This window comes from Alnus glutinosa, chromosome 4, assembly GCF_958979055.1.
Source record: "Alnus glutinosa chromosome 4, dhAlnGlut1.1, whole genome shotgun sequence".
Taxonomy (NCBI): domain Eukaryota; kingdom Viridiplantae; phylum Streptophyta; class Magnoliopsida; order Fagales; family Betulaceae; genus Alnus; species Alnus glutinosa.
In genome coordinates, this window is record NC_084889.1 from 23367040 (window position 1) to 23380687 (window position 13648).

The following is a 13648-nucleotide window of genomic DNA, read 5'->3' on the forward strand; positions in this document are numbered from 1 at the left end:
CACTGTACCCGTAGTTAACAATGAATCAAGGAATTTTGCAGAACAAAAACCTTTTTCTAAGAATAAATCATGCAACCAATTAAAAAGATCTTACATTAAAAACCATAAAAGAGTTGAAAAATAAATACTATAATCTTATTAAAAGTTTCACCCTTAGCCTCAGCTAGAAATTTAGCTAGACATGATTATGTAAATAAATTTTATCGTTAAAATCATTAACATCGTGCTAGCAAAAATAAAATAACTGAGAAGAAAATAAAAATAAATCTTAAACTATCGTCGCTGTCTTCTTTGATCTTGAGCTGAACATCTTCTTCTTCTTTTTCTACAATTTTCCGGCCCCCATGTTTGTTGTCGTGTTGCTTCTCTTATAGAGATAAGAGTCATTCTTCTTTTGGGATTCGTACTACTATAAGAATCTCAATCTTCTCTTTGTTCCATGTCTCTCTCTTACACTTGAAATAAAACTCCTCTTCTTTTTATAAGAGCCAAAGACACCTTTTTCTTCTTGGTTTTGTCATGTAGTAGTATTAGAATGTTTATCCAATTCGTGGGTCCAGCAGTTTGGTTTCACCTCTTTTTGTTTTACACATTGGACTCTATCTTGGGCATAGGATAGACTTCTTCTTTTGACCCACATCTTGGCTTTTACTCTTTGATTTCTTTTGTAATTCCTACATAACACAATTTATTGCATTAATATATCATTTAATGTTAATATTAATATTTGATCAATATTCCACAATTAAATATAAAATGCAAGAATTAAATTATAATAAAGTATGATAATACTTATTTTAATAGGAAAAATAAGCACTTTTAAGCTATTATCAATGGCAGTAAACTAGATGCCCAAAAAATTACACATGGTAAAATAGCAATCCAACAATACAAATAAAATTAAACCAACCCCAGCAACAGAAAATATAAGCAAATCCATTCATTATTTATCTCAACAAAATATTCCAACAGAGTCCTAAAATTCTAACAGTTTAAAAAAAACTGAAAAGAATATAAAAGATAGAGCATAATACCTGGAATGGAGAGAAAAATGTACAAAAGGACAAAAAAGGATGAGAACTTGTGAGAAAGCACGAGAAAATGCACCAAAAAGCAAGAAAAAGGAGAGAAACAAAGTGAGATTCGGCGCAGGGGAGAAAAGAATGCGGGTCTTAACCTATAGGGTATCCGTCCGAACGCATCACTTACCCGTCCAGACGGTGACTGCCATGTCAGAACTCAGCAAGACTGAATGCATCTGGACATGTTACTTAACCGTCCGAACCCAATAGTAGATCCGTCTAGACGCTTCACACTAAAAAACTAAAACCAGAGGAAAATTTACAGAAACATATTTTTCCCTAAAGTTAGCTTCAGAACACACATGTATAATCAACTGATAAAGCAGTCAAATAGCATTTCAAAAATATGAAAAGATATAATTGAGAGTTAAGTATTCAATAAGCACAGATTTCCCTGTAGATATAAAATTTAAATAGATTACTCAACTCATGCAATGCGTGTGTGTGTGAAAGCTTTCTCAATAAGGTATAAAGTTCGCTGATATGATTTAAAGCAACTGAATTTTCTAAACAAGAGAGAAAATCAATGTTAGATCAGTCAAAAATCAAAAATTATTTTACTAGGGCCTAGCCACCCTCAGCTGATACACTCCTCCTAAGCTGCAACACTTTTCTTTTACTTAGTCCTTTAGTGACTGTCTATTTCCGCAATAATTTGGTCATTGACTATTTCTTTAGGGACAAGTTTAAGAATAGATATATAGCACAAAAGCAGTTGGTCTTTTCAAATATCCATATGAACTAAAATTTAAATGCTTTTTATCACTTGGTGCTGCAACCTAGAATGAATGCCAGAATTTAGAGTGAAAAAATGTACCTTAGGGGAGCTTTGGATAGTGCACAATTTTTCATCGCCTGAGAGAAGTAACTATCTAGCATTAAGATGCACAGGAAAACTTAGTAGATATCAGACAAAAACTCTCAATCATATATTAGCATATTCAAGCAATGTATAATGAATTGAGATATCAGGCAAAAACACATGCAATATCTAAAAAGATAACAAAAGAAAAAAAAATATATATATATATATATATTTGCATCTTCTCCCCCATTTTTTTTTTTTAATGAAAAACAATAAAAAAAACATGCTTTGACGGTAAAGAAACAGAAACTAAACCTAGCATGTGTGGTAAGATTAAACCTGTCCTCAAGAAGAGAGGTTCAAAAATACCAAGACAAAAGCAGCTGCCCAACGTGCTTTTTCCGTCATCCCTAAATAGTACCTGCAGAAGTTTCTCAAGACAACATGAGAAAATAATGGGAATAAAATAATAATGGTTCCTAGATTGCATGGCAAACAAAATATGTCATGGAGAAAATAAAGCAATGTAATCAAACCTTATGCTCTAGGATTAGGAACCAAACCCTAGGCATGTGTACCCTCACCATCTAGGTGAGTCCACTCCCCCTCAAGGGGTAAATGGCTTCATCCTTTCTGACCCATACCTACCTTCCCGGTGGTGGTTGTTGACAGGCCTTCATCTAGTGGTCCATCCACCTTATCATGCTCTGCATCAACATAGGCTGCTCCTTATAGAATTGGTCACTCTCACGCTTTTGTGGCTTCTTCATGTAGTGGCTTGATTTGTTTGTCTTGGGTTTACCATTCTGATTGTTAGGAACAAATCCCTGCTATTGGTGCTGATGCTGAGGAGCATGATGCCATGGAGTCTGATGTCATAGGGCCTGATACCATGGAGCCTGATGCTGGGCCATAGGTTTAGTGCCAGATGTAGCTTGTCTTGGCAACTCCTTGACCTTCGATTTCTAACCTTTAAGAAGTGAGCAATGGGGTCGGATGTGACCACATAAACCACGGTGGTGGCATATAGGTGGCCTTCTAATGGTAGGAGGCTTCTGAGTGGCCTTTGCACTAGCCGGAACATCCCAACCAATTAATTCCTTTCCTTTATCTATGCAGACGAATGGAAGCTCGGGGACTGTGGGCTTGACAAATACAGTCTTAGAAGTAGAGGGGATATCAGAGGTAGAAGCTACATACCCGAGTCTGATCTTGTTAGTTGGGCTCTTCTGGATATATAGCAAGAGGGTAAGCTTCTCATCAATGACCCTCTCCAACTGTAGCTGTGTCTCCAACAGCTTCTCCTCTAGATCCTAAATTTTGAGTAACAAGGAACTCTTCTCACTCTACAAACTATTTAGCTCATGGACGTGCTGCTTGCGAGTCTCCCTCAACTTTAAGAACTCTACATAGAGGACTCTATAGGCTTCTTTAAGTTCTTCCCTGTCTTCATCATTGTGCTCATAATAATAGGATTGAGAATCCTCCTGGTCTTCATGTGGAGCCTTAAAGGCTAGAAATTTATGATCTTGAGCAGAAGTTTCTTCTTCTTCTTCTGACTCATCACTGAAAGTCGCAGTGCAGGCCTTCCCTTTACCCTACGTGAGACTCCCACAGTCAGCCCAAATATGCCCAAAGCCTGAGCATTCAAAACATCCAGGACATCTCGGGTCCTTCTTCTTAGCTTATTCTGGCTCAGACTCTCTAGGGGCATTCTTCAGTCTTTTGGTGAACTTATTCTTGAATTTGTCATTCTTCATTTGTCTCCCAAAGTTCTTGGCCAGCATTGCCATTGCATCTTCTTCATTATCAGAGTCTTCCTTAGATGAGACTCTAGTCTTCTTCTTAGATGCCTTGGGGGCAATAGTCTTTGCCTTCTTGACTGGGGGCAAGGAATACTCATAGGTTTGAAGAGATTCCACCAACTCTTCAATATTCATCTCTTCTAGATCCTTGCTTTCTTCAATGGTAGTCACCTTTATTTTGAAATGCTCAGGCAAAGATCTTAGAATTTTTTGGATGCGTTTTACATCCGAGACTGACTTCCCGAGACTCACCATCGAGTTTCTCAAGTCGCTAATATTAATGTAAAACGCCTTGAATGTCTCTTCTACAAGCATCTTAATTTCTTCAAATCTAGAAATCTACATTTGGAGCTTGGCAGATTTAACAAGTTTTGTGCCCTCATACGTTGTTTCTAAGGTCTGCCAGGCTTCTAGAGTGGATTCACAGTTTGAAATTCTTGCGAATTCAAACTGTGAAAGAGCTTGATATAGAGCATAGAGAGCTTTATCGTTAGCAAGTCATGTGTTTTTTTCAAGAATCAGTTCAATAGTTGTATCCTCTAGTTTAGTCCAACCAGATTCAACAATATGCCAAGCATCAATGGATTTTAAAAAGAAACGCATACAATCTTTCCAATAGCCATAGTTTGTGCCATCAAAGGCAGAACAAAATTAAGATTTTGAGACATAACCAAAAAAAAAAAATAGAAGTAAAAAAGAATCACACTCAAGAAATTAATCTACCTAGAGTATACCAAGGTCTGATACCAATTTAAAAAATAAAAAGACTTCTAATTTAACCGTGTGTGTGTGCAATGTGTAACAAAATATCAAAAGTGCGGAATTAAAAGAGACAAATATTTAGTTAACGAAGTGGAAACTCAATTAAGAGAAAAACCACTCCGGGGCAGCCAAATCCAGGAAATCCACTATCAGAAGACAAAACTAGTACAAAGACAGTAACACTTACTTATTCGATGCAGCGGTTGTATCTTGCACTCTGACACCTAACCTAACGTGAATGCCTCCCAACCAAGTCACCTACTTGAAGGGGTCTTCTATGGATTCCTTTACCTTAGGGCTCCTCCCTAAGATAGACTTCAAACACGAGCACAGCAACAACACATTGACAATAGCTTGAGAGCTAGCAGATCTTCACAATATCTCGCTAAACACCTTCTCTACGCTATAAAGAATTCAATGCCAAATTCTGTAAATAATGCATGCCTAAAGGCCTCTATTTATAGGCTAAGAAGACCTCAAATGAGTTTGTCTTTAATTTCTCTAGGCAGCGTCCAGACGGAAGCATTGAGCATCCAGACGGTCTTCTGTGCAACTGGCTTTCCAAAACGCACTCCACGTGTTTCCATATTAAGGCCACGTCCGGACTGTGTTACCCTAGAGTCCAGACGGTTGCACTTTGTCTGCACATAATTGCCATAACAGGATCGGGTCCAGACGGTGTTGCCCTAATGTCCAGACGGATGGAGATAGTATGCACACAATTTCCTTATCACGGATCTCAGCGTCCGAACGATGTTGCCCTGGCATCTAGACAGGTGCAAGCTATCTTCCCACTGCTTGTCTGTGAAGGAAAGCTACAAACTTCTTGAACTCTGAAGTGTGTCCAGATGGATGCAACCTTGAACTGTTCGGCTTCTTGACACTGATGGGCGTCTGGACGAAAACTTGGGATCCGACTTATCTAAGTTAGAATCTTCCTTGACCATCTTGAAACACTTTTCTATAATGAAGAATCCGAAATATATGGCATCCCTGATTATGACAATAACATTACATAACAGTGAGTTTGTCAACAGAAGGCAGCTAACACGAACTAACATAATCTAATTCATATTCTAAACACTCAAATAATGTCTTGGACATTACCATTCATTTGAAATCGCCCATAGGTTTTTTGGAAAATTTATCATTCTTGTTCCTAAACTTTCCTCTACCCGAGTTGAGAGCAATGGCTTTGTTTTTCTTAAGAGCAGGCAAAGAAAATTCGTAGGTCTGAAGCGAGTCAACCATCTTTTCAATTTTCATTGGGTCAAGATCTTTGCTCTCTTCAATAGTAGTAACTTTGATTATGAATCTTTTAGGAAATGATCTCAAGATTATTTTAATGAGTTTAGCATCTAAAACTTTCTTTCCATGACTAATTATAGAACTACGAATAACACTGATTTTGGTATAAAACTCATTAAATGTCTCATCTTATAATATCCCGATTCCTTCAAATTGAGAAACTAGCATTTTAAGTTTTGCAGTTTTAACAAGTTTTGTTCATTCATATGTAGTTTCTAGGATCTCCCATGCTTTCTATGCAGTTTCACAATGAGAAATTCATGAGAATTTTGCTAGTGAAAGTGCTAGGCATATGGCATTCATAGCTCTGTCATTCGCAACACGAGTTTGTTTTTTAAGAACAGTCCATTTGGTTATCGTTGTATCTGGTGTTGTCCATCCAGATTCGATGATAGACCAAACATCTATTGATTTTAGAAAAAATCTCATCTAGGATTTGCAATAGCCACAATTAGATCCATCACAAGAAGGAACAAAATTAAGAGATAGAGACATCTTTGAGAGGAGTCTAGGATCGCACTTGTTAGCCCTATGGCGTCAATCCAATTATGTTGCAAATATTTTGATGATAATAAATTCTATCTTGTTGCTATAATGTATTTACTTTAAATATGATAGTTGCAAGAAACATTCAAGCACACATTTTTCAAATGATCGAAACGAATCAAAGGCATTTGGAATTCAAAGCAAGAAGCCGTTAAGCACTAAAGAATTCAAGATTGAAGAATCTTTATTTTATTAGGATATTCTTGTAAAGCTTTTATATGATTGAACTCCTGAGAATCCTTACTCTAGAATGACCTTAGGACCCTTCGTACATTTCATGAGTTTTTGAAATACGAAAATGCATTGGACTTAGGTTTCTTTGAAAAAAATTAGCTAGCAATAATTCTTGTCTTTGAAAATCTAATTTCAACTTTGAAAAATTAGCTAGCAACAATTTCTAACTTTGAAAATCTGAATGCAACTTTGAAAAATTAGCTAGCAACAATTTTTGACTTTGAAAATCTGATTGCAAATTTGAAAAATTAGCTAGCAATAATTTCTGACTTTGAAAATGTGATTGCAACTTTAAAAATTAGCTAGCAAAATTCAAAATTCTCTCCAATGGTTATATTCTTGCTAGACCTATAAAAACATAACCTAAGCTCTCATTTTATAATATCAATCAAGTGAGAAACAAACAAACTTAGAACTCAAAGAATTCTTTCTTTTCATATATTCAATTTCCTTTGAGCCCTTCAAGTCCAATTCATACAAGACTTCTAGTGAGAGATATTATGGTAAAGGCTTTATTTGTATATCCTTCTCAAAAAGGAGAATTGTCATTGTGAGAGAAATCTCAAATCCTATCCACAATCAATTGTGTCAAGAGGGTTGGTGTGACCCTTGTGAGGTGTGAATGATGTTAGTATTTTATATTGGCAACATTTTGGTTGACAAAAACACTTTATGTAATGGTTGCTTTTTAACAGGATTATCGATTCTATTCAAAGTCTTCAAGTAATATGGACAGTGTTTCATTTCATGCCATGTGTATGGGCACAAGTTTCTAAGAAGATGTCTATAAAGATTCCATACAATTTCCAAGTCAGAACAGCTGGTTCCTGTGCAACCGTCAGGACGGGCCTTTGAAGGCGTCCCAGAGGTCAGGTTTGCTCTTATCTTACATGCTTGGACTAAACTGTCTTCTTCTCTATGTAATCATGTTTTTGTTGTTTATCCCTATTTTTTGATAAAAAAAAAAATAACAAATAAAAATAAAAAAAAAAAAAAAAAAAGGGAGAAAGATGCAGATATTTATTCCTGTATTTAGCTTTTCAGATATCTTATGTATTTTTACCTGATGACTCAGTTCTTGGTGCATTACTCTTTTTGCTTTTATATAACTGAGAGTTCTTGTTTGACATCTACAAAGTTTTCCTGCTGCATCTATTTGATAGATAGTTGTTTTTCTCATGTGATGAAAATATGCACTATCCAAGGCTCCCTTAAGGTACATTTTTTTTCTCTGACTTTTAGCTTCTGGAAATTCTAATAAGAGAAATTTTGTTTTTGTTAAGATGGTCAAATTGACCAACTCGCTAGTTGAACCTAGAACCCATAAATTCTGGCATTCTTTCTAGGTTGCAGCACCAAGTGATAAAAAGCATTCAAAACTGAATAAATATGGATAAATAAAAAGATCCACTGCTTTTGTGCTATAAATATGTTCTTGAACTTGTCCTTATAGAAATAGTCAGTGACCAAATCATTGCGGAAATAGACGGTCACTAAAGGACGAAGTAAAAGAAAATTCTACAGCTTAGGCAGAGTGTATCAGATGAGGGTGGCTAGGCCATAGTAAAATAAGGTTTGACTTTTGACTGATCTAACATTGATTTTCTCTCTTATTTAGAAAATCCGGTTGCTTTAAATCATATTAGTAAACTTCATACCTTATTGAGAAAGCTTTCACACACACACGCATTGCATGAGTTAAGTTTACTATTAAAAAATTTCTATCTGCAAGGAAATTTTTGTGCTTATTGACTCTTAACTCTCAATTATATCTTCGTATATTTTTGAAATGCTATTTGACTGTTTTATCAGTTATTTATACATGCGCGTTCTGAAGCTAACGTTAGGAAAAAAAATTATGCATATTTCCCTCTGTTTTTCAACTTCTAGTGTGAAGCATCCGGACGGACATGTTCTTGCGTCCGGACATGCTCGGCTCTGTCGATCTCTTATCTGATAGCATGCCGTCTGGACGAGTATGTACCACATCCGGACGCGAGCTTTTTGCTTTCTCTGCCAAACACACACACTACTTTTTGCCTGTTCTATCATGTTGTGTTGTGTGTGTTCTCTCGGACTGATCCCGAGATTTTGGCATTCTCTGCACATCTTTTCTCATTCCCAAGTATTTCCTTTGACTTTCCTTATTCTCTTAAGCTTTGGGTCTTTTTAGAATATTGGAATCTTTAATTGATTATGATTTTGACAGATTGTGCATGAATATCTTTTTCTGTCTTTATACTGGATGGATATTACTAATCTTTGTCTTTTGGATTGCTATATCTACTTTTGTATTTCTTTATGCTTCCAATTGATAGCCATCATAATACCAAATTCTTTTTTAAACTAACAAGATCGAATATTTCCTTGTGGTGATATTTTTGGATAGATTTCTGTTTAAATATTTTCAGGAATATGTTGTCCTGCGGCTTCCAACACAGTGTCAGACAGAGGGCTCTTTGGAAAACAGACCAGTGTTGAAATCATATGTTCCAGAGATCTCAAATTTTAGATGAGCTCATTCCCTCTGCTCATACAGAGTCTTCCGTAACCTTTTCCTCTAGATCTGCACCAGTTAGAGATTCAAAGGTGAATCTTTTTTATCATCTTGCAGACCACTTGTCTAGAGGGTTTCTTTCTGCCGATGATCAGTTTCGGCCTAGAAGACTTAAGTGACTGAAAATTTTCAGTCTTTGGTTTCTCGACTTCAGGAGCAAGAAGCCGAAGTGGCTCAAATTCAGGAAATGTGATATCTTGAGGTTTTGGTTTTTTCTTATGTTGATTTGAGCTTTTGATGAGACATTTTACTATTATTCTTGTTGTTTTGAATTTTAGTAATTGTGGTTTTCTCTTATACTCTGTTTACCCTTTGTCCTTTTGAGACAAAAAGGAGGAGTATTTTTTGTTTTGGACCAAAAATGTATTTCCAAACCGGTCAAGTGTTTTTTATCCCAAAATGACCAAAGGGGGAGTTTGTTAGTATTTTATATTGGCAACATTCTGGTTGACAAAAACACTTTATGTAACGGTTACTTTTTAACAGGATTATCGGTTCTATTCAGAGTCTTCAAGTAATATAGACAGTGTCTCATTTCATGCCATATGTATGGTCACAAGTTTCTAAGAAGATGTCCACGAAGATTCCATGCAATTTCCAAGTCAGAACAGCCAATTCCTGTGCAACCGTCCGAACGGGCCTTTGAAGGCGTCCGGACTCCCCGCAGTGTTTAGAAGCTTCAACACTAAAAAATGTACGGACGTCAGGGTAACACCATCCGGACGCTAGGTCAAGCTATTCAGAATCTGACTAGAAATTGAATTTCATGTTCAGACATGGATCGAGAAACAGCAACCGTCCGGACGGAAGGGCAACACTGTCCGGACAATTTTTAGGTTTCTAGGAAGATTTATGCACATGTCTCAGTGTTTTTATCATAACTCTCTGTTCGAGTATCGGATTGAGACGAAATTGGTGTCTTTGGAAACATAAGAAAAAATCCTACAACTTAAACATCTGAACGGTAAATAGAATTGTTCATACGGCCCACCATCCGGAAGGAAAGAGAGTAGCGTCCGGACAGCCGCCAGAAATTCGAGAAATTTCAGAATTCCTTTTCAGACACAGAAACAGTTGATCGTCCGGAAGCCCAAGACTACCGTCTGGACACGCGTGCTAGAGACTCCGAATTTGAGTTGAAAAAGGATTTGTAAAGCCTATATAAAGAGGGTTGTAGGCATGTATTATGTACAAAATTTGGTATTGAATTCTCTTAGCTTTGAAAGGGTGTTTAGGGAGAATTCAAGATCCGCTAGCTCTCAAGCCGTTTTCGGTGTGTACTCCTTGTTCATGTGAAGTCTATCATAGGGGTCGGCCCTAAGGTAAATGAATCCATCAAAGACCCCTTCAAGTAGGAGACTTGGTTGGAAAGCGTTCACGATGGACTTCGTGTTATAGTTAAATGTATGACTACTGCAATAGGTTTTGTGAGTACAAGTGCTTTGTAACTTGCTTTGTCTTTGAATAGTGGATTTCCTGGCATGGCTACCCCGGAGTGGATTTTCTCTTTACAGAGTTTCCACTTCGTCAAAAAATATCTTGTCTTCTTTAAATTCTGCATTTAAGATATTTTGTTGCACACAAACACACACTTGGTTCTTTTAGAAGTCGATATTTATTTTCAAATGAGATTTTCCACCTTGTGAAGAAGAGTGGTATACTCTTAGTGTGTAAAGGTTTGAACTCCACCTGCAAGGAGTTTGGATTAGTGGATTGAAATCTCAAGTGGTGTGCTTGGTGAGTGGACGTAGGTCAGGTAGATCGAACCACGATAAATCTCCGAATTTGAATCTCTCTCTCCCTATCTCTTTATTATTGTTCTCATATTTATATTCTCTGCATTATACTGCATCTTATATTGTTTTAAATTCTTAATTCAGTAGATTTTTATTAAAAGAAAAGTTTGGCATCAACCCTATTCATCCCCCCTAGGGTTGATTATCTAGGCAACAACACTCAGGAACTTAATCCTTCACAGAGTGAACCCGCTTTGATACCAATTGAAAATAATACAGACTCCAGCAAACACCTAAAAAGGGGTTCAATAGGTGTATACCAAATAAAACGCAGAATTAAAAATAAAAGCAACCACAACCAAACAATTACCCAAATATCTAAAGCAGTAAAGTAGCTAACACAGATATTTAGTTACGAAGTGGAAACTCTTTGAACTCAAAAAGAAAAATCACTACGAGGCAGCCAAACCCAGTAAATCAATTCAATCACAGAGAATAGCAAATTACAAAATGTTCATACTCACAAAACCTTTGCAGTTGTCACACTTTTTAATTATAACAAGTGACTCACTTATCTGCTTTTCTCCCAGAACCTCTGGAGAGTTCTTCTTCTTGATCTCCTTAACCAGAACTCCAGTTGGCTTCAATTGTTCAAGGTTAATGGTTGAACTAAAACTCTAAGAGAGATATAACATCAGCATCCCAAATCTATAAGCCTCTCTTAGCAAACGGAATTCTAGAGTTGAATTCACAATTAACTTCTGCCTAGAAACCTCTTTAAATAGGGTTCAGAAACCCTAATACAAGTCAAGAACGGATTTCTAGGTGGCGGTGTCAGAACAGGGTACTAATGTTTTCGGACACAATAAAACAAGTGATCTTTTTGTAAGATCTGTCCGGACAAGATTACCATATGTCTGGACACACAGAGGGAAATGAACTCCTAGAAAGTCTTGTCCAAACACAGCTTCTGGCTGTCTAGATAGAAAGTATTTTTTAGTGTCTTTGGTAGTTATGTCCGGACACAGCATTTGGCTGTCCGGACAAGAGGAAACTTTAAGTATCTCTAGAAGTTCTGTCCGGACACAACTTCTAGCTGTCCGGACAAACTTGGTTGCTTGAGTCTTTTATCTTCATACTTAAAGCACACTCTCAAAAATCAAAAAGCTTTTGTTACTGAATTTAGCGAATAAATAAAACTAACAAAAAGTAACATTATTCTTTTGATAATATACAAAATCATTCTGTTTCTCAAAGACATGGCTAGTCAAATTACTTAATTACTTCAAATCAACTACTTAAGCGAAAAACGTTTTTCCAAGTAAAGTGATGGGGTGAGATTTTGAAATCGTGTTTAAAAGAATGGAATAATAATAATGCATGTTTGTCATTTCAAACTGGACAACCAGAAGGCAAGTTTTAATTACTCGTCAAATTTTGGGCTTCCTTTTCTATTTACAAGTGTCATTTCTAGTTTTTAGAGCATCAGTATTGCGCTCTCCGATTTGAACTTTTTACCAAATATTAGAGAAAGTTCTCAAAAAACCCTATGTATTGAGGTCTCTATAATTTCTCTAAACTAATTATTGTCAAAAACTCTCACCAAATTTGACTCCCATTTCCCTTACGCTATTCATTAAAATATCATTTTTTTTTCAATTCCCGCGCGTCTCACTTTTCCTACGGGCCTTCCGTCTTCTGCATCATCTCTTTGGGGCAATTTATTTGTGCAGCTGGGTGGGAAACTGGCTATGGGCTACAAGCCGTACGATAGCAATGGTAAATTTTCACTCTAAATTTGCTTGCTTTTTGGGTGATTTGGGCTTCTGAGCATGTTTTGTTTCGGAAATTAGCGTTTGGATTTGCTTGAGTTTTCGCTAATGTTGGGGTTTTGGGTTTCTTGGAGGGGAAAGAATTGGGATTTAGGGTTTTGGGACTATAATTCATGGTGGGTTGTATGAAAATTTGGTTTATGGGGTTCTTGATTTTGGCTGTTTGTGATGAATCGTACTAGTTTCATTTTGCTAAGAAAAATCTGGAGCCTCTGTATGATTTCTGAGCTTAAATCAGTTTCTTTTATTGAATGGGTTTGGAAGAACTCTGAAAGACATTATCTCTTCTGTATTTTAAACTTTTTTTTTTTTTGGTTTTGTTCTCGTGATTAGTATTTTTCATGCTGGTTTTCTCACTGTCGAGTCACTAAACCCATTTACAGTTTTGTTGTAGAATTGATGCTACTAAAGGAGTAGGATATTGCATTTTGATTGAAGACGTGTGGGTGATCGATCTCCTTGGCTGGTTGTTGGTACAATTTTGATGTTCATGACAGTTAAGTAGTTGCTTCAAAACCAATAAAAAATAATATCTAGTTAAAATATAGAAATGTTTAGAGAGTTTGACATATGAAACTTTTTAAAAGTGATAAATAAAATCCAAAAAGTAAATTCTTGAGCTAAAATCTAGATAGCTTGATACAGATGCTCTTAGGAAGAGAAGTGCAACATGTACTTTTAAGTGCTTATTATTCTCTAATGTGGTAGTCAAACTCACCATTAATATATTATATACAAATTAATCCGTCTAAAATTCAATAGTATTTTTCACTGTCACATTAAAAAATAAACACTTGAGAAAAACACTTAAAAGTACATGTAGCATTGTTTTTAGAACTAGAGGGTTGTTAGTTATGTACCTCAGTACCTGTGAGAACAGGAACTGCGTGTAGAATATCACACACCACGCATGTAGCAACTCACACTCAAACAATGCATGCACTTTCATCTATTTAGACACCTTCGGCAACCCTAATTTGT